An 8182-nucleotide genomic window follows, 5' to 3' on the forward strand; every position below is an offset into this window, starting at 1 on the left:
CGAGTACTGGACTGCAGCTAAGCCCCCGAGTGAGAGGCTTGCTCACCACTCGGTAGGATTTTTCAAACTTAGGCGAGTACTGGACTGCAGCTAAGCCCCTGAGTGAGAGGCTTGCTCACCACTCGGTAGGATTTTTCAAACTTAGGCGAGTACTAGACTGCAGCTAAGCCCCCGAGTGGGAGGGTTCCTCACCACTCGGTAGGATTTTACAAACTTAGGCGAGTACTGGACTGCAGCTAAGCCTCCGAGTGGGAGGGTTGCTCACCACTTGGTAGGATTTTACAAACTTAGGCGAGTACTGGACTGCAGCTAAGCCCCCGAGTGGGAGGGTTGCTCACCACTCGGTAGGATTTTACAAACTTAGGCGAGTACTGGACTGCAGCTAAGCCCCCGAGTGAGAGGCTTGCTCACCACTCGGTAGGATTTTTCAAACTTAGGCGAGTACTGGACTATAGCTAAGCCCCCGAGTGAGAGGCTTGCTCACCACTCGATAGGATTTTTCAAACTTAGGCGAGTACTGGACTGCAGCTAAGCCCCCGAGTGAGAGGTTTGCTCACCACTCGGTAGGATTTTTCAAACTTAGGCGAAACGGATTCGCGGCAAAGTCACCCACTGGGGGATTTCAGACGCAAGAAAAAGTTACAACAACCATTTAGGAAGACTGTAAAGCTCTTGTCTTTGATAAACAAACTACAAAGGTATTTCTTATTACATCTCATCTGAATGAGTACTTAAGTATAATAGCGGCGGAGCAGCTCCGCGTTCCAAGCCTGTGGCTCGTCTTTCTGATGCTCGACATTGTAAAGATGGTATGCTCCATTGTGGAGAACTCTAGTGACAATGAAGGGACCTTCCCAAGCAGGGGCGAGCTTGTGTGGTTTCTGCTGATCCACTCGAAGAACCAAGTCTCCCTCTTGAAAGGCCCGGTCCCTCACGTTTCTGGCGTGGAATCGACGCAAGTCTTGCTGATAAATGGTCAACCGGATTAAGGCCATCTCTCTTTCCTCCTCTAGGAGATCGACTGCGTCTTGTCGGGCCTGTTCTGCTTCATCTTCAGAGAAGAGCTCGACTCGGGGTGCATTGTGAAGCAAGTCACTCGGTAGGATAGCTTCAGCTCCATAAACCAAGAAGAATGGAGTTCGGCCAGTCGACCGATTGGGAGTTGTCCTCAATCCCCAAAGAACTGATGGAAGTTCATCAACCCAGGCGCCTGCTGCGTGCTTAAGATCACGCATCAGTCGGGGTTTCAGTCCTTTGAGAATCAAGCCATTTGCTCTTTCTGCTTGTCCATTCGACTGGGGGTGGGCGACTGAAGCATAGTCGACTCGTGTGCCTTGGGAAGCACAGAAGGCTTTGAACTCATCAGAATCGAAGTTCGACCCGTTGTCAGTGATGATGCTGTGCGGAACTCCATATCTGAATGTCAATTCTCTGATGAAGCAGACGGCAGTACTGGCTTCAAGATTCTTGATAGGCTTGGCTTCAATCCATTTGGTAAACTTGTCGACTGCTACAAGCACATGAGTGAAGCCGCTCCTACCAGTCCTCAGGGGTCCAACCATATCCAATCCCCAAACAGCAAATGGCCAGACGAGTGGAATAGTCTTCAGGGCTGACGCTGGCTTATGGGAAATATTGGAGTAAAACTGGCAGCCTTCACATTTGTCGACTATATCTTTCACCATTTCATTTGCTCGTGGCCAATAAATCCGGCTCGGTATGCTTTGGCCACGATGGTCTTAGAGGACGCATGGTGACCACAGGTCCCCGAGTGGATGTCGTTGAGGATCACTCGACCTTCTTCTGGTGTGATGCATTTCTGGCTGACTCTGGTTACACTTTCCCTAAATAGTTGTCCTTTTATCACAGTAAAGGCTTTGGATCGATGGACGATCTGTCGAGCCTCTTCTTCATCCTCTGGGAGTTCTTTCCTAAGGATATACGCAATGTATGGCACCGTCCAGTCGGGAGTGATGACCAAAACCTCCATGATCAGGTCGACCACGGCTGGGACTTCGACTTCAGTAAGATCTGTGGCGCTCTTAGTCGACCGATTGGGAGTTGTCCTCAATCCCCAAAGAACTGATGGAAGTTCATCAACCCAGGCGCCTGCTGCGTGCTTGAGATCACGCATCAGTCGGGGTTTCAGTCCTTTGAGAATCAAGCCATTTGCTCTTTCTGCTTGTCCATTCGACTGGGGGTGGGCGACTGAAGCATAGTCGACTCGTGTGCCTTGGGAAGCACAGAAGGCTCTGAACTCATCAGAATCGAAGTTCGACCCGTTGTCAGTGATGATGCTGTGCGGAACTCCATATCTGAATGTCAATTCTCTGATGAAGCTGACGGCAGTACTGGCTTCAAGATTCTTGATAGGCTTGGCTTCAATCCATTTGGTAAACTTGTCGACTGCTACAAGCACATGAGTGAAGCCGCTCCTACCAGTCCTCAGGGGTCCAACCATATCCAATCCCCAAACAGCAAAGGGCCAGACGAGTGGAATAGTCTTCAGGGCTGACGCAGGCTTATGGGAAATATTGGAGTAAAACTGGCAGCCTTCACATTTGTCGACTATATCTTTCGCCATTTCATTTGCTCGTGGCCAATAAATCCGGCTCGGTATGCTTTGGCCACAATGGTCTTAGAGGACGCATGGTGACCACAGGTCCCCGAGTGGATGCCGTTGAGGATCACTCGACCTTCTTCTGGTGTGATGCATTTCTGGCTGACTCTGGTTACACTTTCCCTAAATAGTTGTCCTTTTATCACAGTAAAGGCTTTGGATCGACGGACGATCTATCGAGCCTCTTCTTCATCCTCTGGGAGTTCTTTCCTAAGGATATACACAATGTATGGCACTGTCCAGTCGGGAGTGATGACCAAAACCTCCATGATCAGGTCGACCACGGCTGGGACTTCGACTTCAGTCGGATCTGTGGCACTCTTAGGCTGTGGGGGCTCTTCAGTGAAAGGATCTTCTTGAATTGGAGGTGTATGAATGTGTTCCAAAAACACGTTGCTGGGAATGGCTTCCCTCTTGGAACCTATCTTTGCTAGATCATCGGCTGCTTGATTTTTCAGTCGGGGTATATGATGGAGCTCTAACCCCTCAAATTTCTTTTCCAACTTCCTCACCGCATTGCAGTAACCAGTCATAGCTGGGCTTCTGACGTCCCACTCCTTCATCACTTGATTGACTACCAAATCTGAGTCCCCGTAGACCATGAGGCGACGGACGCCGAGTGAGATGGCCATACGTAACCCATATAAGAGTGCTTCATATTCTGCTTCGTTATTGGAGGAATCCAATGAATCTGGAGAACATATCTGAGCTTGTCTCCTCGGGGAGATACCAGTACCACCCCGGCATCGGAACCATTCAGCATCTTGGAACCATCAAAGAACATGGTCCAGTGCTCCGAGTGGACTTGAGTCGGCAGTTGCTGTTCGATCCACTCGGCGAGGAAATCTGCTATTGCTTTGGACTTGATAGCTTTCTTTGCCTCAAACTTGATATCCAAGGGAAGAAGTTCAATCGCCCACTTTGCCACTCGACCAGTTCCATCTCTGTTGTTCAGAATCTCTGATAATGGAGCGTCGCTGACGACTGTAATGGAGTGGTCAGAGAAATAATGTGCAACCTTCTTCGTGGTCATATAAATCCCATAAACAAGCTTCTGATAATGTGGATATCTTTGCTTTGATGGAGTCAAAACTTCAGAAACATAATATACTGGGCGCTGAACTTTATAGGCTTTTCCTTCTTCTTCCCGCTCGACCGTAAGTACTGTACTGACGACTTGTCCAGTGGCTGCAATGTAAAGCAGTAAAGGCTCTTTGCTGATTGGGGCAGCAAGCACCGGCTGGGTGGAAAGCAGGGCTTTGAGCTCTGCAAATGCTGCATCAGCTTCAGGAGTCCACTTGAACTTATCAGACTTCTTCATCAGTCGGTAAAGAGGCAATGCCTTTTCACCGAGGCGAGAAATGAATCGACTTAAGGCGGCCAAACAACCTGTAAGCTTCTGAACATTGTGCACACGCACAGGGCGTTTCATTCGGAGAATGGCACCAACTTTCTCTGGGTTAGTGTCGATCCCTCGTTCGGAAACGAGAAAACCAAGTAATTTTCCGCCCGGAACTCCGAATGTGCACTTTGATGGATTAAGCTTGATATCATACCTTCTGAGGTTGGCAAAAGTTTCAGCAAGGTCAGCCAGCAGGTCGGAACCTTTACGTGACTTGACCACAATGTCATCCATGTATGCTTCCACATTCCGCCTGATTTGAGTGAGTAAACACTTCTGAATCATCCTCATAAATGTGGCTCCAGCATTCTTCAGGACGAATGGCATGGTGACATAACAGAAGCACCCAAATGGAGTGATGAAAGCTGTTTTTATCTCATCGGGTCCATACAGTCGGATCTGATGATACCCGGAATAAGCGTCCAAAAAGGACAAGCGCTCACACCCTGCAGTCAAGTCGACTATTTGATCGATGCGGGGGAGATGAAAGTGATATTTCGGGCAGGCCCGATTGATATGCTTGAAGTCAATGCACATGCGAAGTGAGTCGTCCTTCTTGGGGACCATGACAACATTGGCTAGCCACTCGGAGTGGTAAATTTCTCGGATAAACTCAGCTGCTAGGAGCCGAGCTACTTCTTCACCGATCGCTTTTCTCTTCTGTACGGCGGACCGTCGAAGATGTTCTTTGACTGGTTTCACTTTTGGGTCGACTCGCAAACGGTGCTCAGCCAGCCCCCTGGGAACACCTGGCATGTCAGAAGGTTTCCATGCAAAGATGTCCCATTTCTCACGGAGGAACTGGATGAGCGCTTCTTCCTATTTGGAGTCGAGCGTTGTCGAAATGTGAGTCGGAGCAGCATTGGGATCGGTCGGGTGAATATGAATCGGCTTCGTTTCACCAGACGACTGAAATGCTGAATCGGTGGCAGGCTTCTTAGCTCGCAACAAATCACTCGGATCTGCATTCTTTTGATACTCCTGCAATTCCACTACTGCCATTTGTGCATCGGCAATCTTTGAGCCCTTCTGGAAGCACTCTTCTTCCTTCTTCCGATTGCTAGTGATAGTGATCACTCCTTTGGGACCAGGCATCTTCAATTTGAGGTACACGTAGAACGGTCGAGCCATAAAACGTGCATGAGCTAGCCTGCCCAGAATAGCATGATAAGCACTCTGGAAATCGACGACTTCAAACGTCAACTTTTCTTTGCGGTAATTCTTGGAATCACCGAAAACCACATCAAGGGCGATCTGGCCGAGTGACTCAGCCTTCTTACCAGGAATAACCCCATGGAAACTCATATTGCTTTCACTGAGTCTGGACATCGGAATGCCCATTCCTTTCAAGGTCTCCGCATACAGTATATTCAGGCCACTGCCACCGTCCATCAGAACCTTAGTCAACCGAGTGCCTTCGACGACTGGGTCGACCACCAACGCTTGCCTCCCAGGGGTGGCTATGTGTGTTGGGTGATCAGACTGGTCGAATGTAATGGCAGTCTGAGACCACTTCAAATAATTGGGCGTCGCTGGGGCGACCATGTTCACTTCTCTGTTGATGACTTTCAGTCGACTTTTGCTCTCAACATCAGCAAAAATCATCAGAGTTGAATTGACGTGAGGGTAACCATCATCGTCCTCTTCCTTATCCTCAACCTTGTCTGATTATTTCTCTTTCTCTTTGGGCTGTTTCTCTCGGAATTGCTGGATCAGGAGCCGACATTGTCGAGTGGTATGCTTCGGGTAGATGAGATTACCCTCCTCGTCTTTTTTGGTGTGAATGTGGCACGGTAAATCCAACACATCATTTCCATCTTGATCTTTTACCTTCATGGGGTTCCATGGCCCATTGGCATCCCCTTGAACTTTCCTTGAGTCACGGCTAAGGCTTCTCCAGGAGCAGCTGGCTCGGCTTTGCGCTTCTACTTCCGACTGGAATTCCCTCCCCCGGTTTCGTGGGCGACTGTTTTGTGCTTGCCACTCCGGAGCCGATCCTCCTCTTCACCATTAGCATACTTGGTGGCAATTTCCATCATTCGACTCAGAGACATATCTCCAGTCCGACCGATCTTCAGATTCAATTCCCGATACTTGACGCCTTCCTGGAAGGCACAAACTGCTTGGTGATCAGACACATTCTCCACCGTGTGGTGCAACGTGATCCATCTCTGGATATAATCTCTCAAAGTTTCATTCGACTTCTGTACACAAGACTGTAACTCTGTCAGCCCTGCTGGTCGTTTGCATGTACCTTCAAATGTTCTAACAAACACCCGAGCGAGCTCTTCCCAGCTATAAATACTGCCAGGTGCTAGCTGATTCAACCACGCTCTGGCCGAGCCCTCTAACATCAGAGGAAGGTGTTTCATGGCCACTTCATCATTACCACCACCAATCTGCACAGCCACTCGGTAGTCCTCAAGCCAAGTGTCAGGCTTGGATTCACCAGTGAACTTGCTGACTCCAGTCGCCAACCTGAAGTTGGGAGGAATCACTGTTGCTCTAATGGCTCTACTGAAACACTCGGGACCCGAAACATGCACCCTGCTGTCGGTCGGGTAATCTCTATCGTGGCCATCTCTGTGTGCTCTATTCCTGTCAACCAGACCTTGAACGAGAATGGATCTCGCGTCAAAGCCCGGCTCCCGGGGGTCGACTGGAATCCTTTGTCCACCACTATGAGGGCATCTGTCATCGTGTTGCCGAGGCGTGTATGACCCACTCCTTGGGGGAGGCGTGGGCACTCGACGACGATCATACTGCTCACAGTTCCTGTACTGATCCTGTCGATCTCCACGTCCCTCACGCCTTGGAGGCGATCTTGGGCTGTGAGCCGACTGAACTGTGCCTGCCATCACAGATCTACTATGAATCCTATTCCGAGACTGTGACACTGTTGTGTTCTGCTCCCCTGCCGCCCGGAGCAAATCCCGGATCTGCATCAAACCCCTACCAGCCTCCGACTGGGAAGGCTGAATCGATTCTGCTATTCGGGCAGCAGCCATGAGATTCTGGATCGGAGTTCGATATACCTGGGTTGGAGGCGGAAAGAGTTGACGTCGACTGGATTCAGGAACTCGCTGCCGAGCACGCTCGTCGAGTGCGTGCTGGAGATTCTCCAGTCGAGTGCGCTCAGCCAAGTTGGCCAGGCGCACCTCCTCCAAGGCCCGGGCCTCGGGGGTTTCTCCAATGATAGGAGTGTGAAGTGCATCCATGTTACGGCGGCGAAGCTCTTCCTTCTGCTGCGAAGAGAGGGGCTCGGGGCGGTACTCCTCGTGGGCACGCGACGGATCGCCTCCGCCATCACCACCGTCGACGCAGGGGAAGCCAGGAGGACTGCACGGTCCGTTGACCATCAGGACTTCCGCCGTAGGGTCACTGCTGTCGCACTTGCATGCGGTCTCAACGGAGCCAGTCAAACAGGCCGTAGAGAGTTTCGTCGGGCTCGATTGCCGCGACTTGAGGGGTGACCGACTGGCGAGCCACCGCGTACCTCGCCCACTGCTAGAGCCTCGACCGACCGGAACGCTTGTGCCGGCGGGCTGCAGGGAGTGAAGACGCCACAGGAGCCGACCGATACTGGGTCGACGGCTGCCGCAGGAGGACGCCGCGGACGCATGCGCGAAAGTGCGTTGCCCCGCGGACGGGGAGCGCCTCGACGTCGAATGGAGCCTCCTGGAGCCAAGCGGAGTCGTCGGCGACGAACACGAGCGCGCCGAGATGGATCTTGCGGCCCTCGGTCAATCCTCCGCCTGAAACCATGCTGATGGGGATCGGAAAAATTGCAACTTCTCCAACAAGTCGCTAAAACACCTGCCCCACAGTGGGCGCCAACTGTCGTGGTTCTAAGTCTGACAGTAGAATGGGGGTAGGGATGTAAAGGCAAGGTCCTAGCTATGGAGAAGCTGTACGCATGAGTTTTACGAGGCCCTTCTCGGAGGAAGTAACAGCCCTACGTCTCGGAGCCCGGAGGCGGTCGACTGGATTATATGCGTGTGTGTTACAGGGGGTGTGAACCCTTGTGCCAGTGGAGGGGGGTGGCTTATATAGAATGCGCCAGGACCCCAGCCAGCCCATGTTACAAGGAGTTCAATGTTCATAAAGAAGGAGCGTTACAGGTAACGTCTGTAGTAAAGTAATATAAATGACTATTAAGT

The sequence above is a fragment of the Aegilops tauschii genome, chromosome 1, assembly GCF_002575655.3.
Source record: "Aegilops tauschii subsp. strangulata cultivar AL8/78 chromosome 1, Aet v6.0, whole genome shotgun sequence".
Taxonomy (NCBI): Eukaryota; Viridiplantae; Streptophyta; class Magnoliopsida; order Poales; family Poaceae; genus Aegilops; species Aegilops tauschii.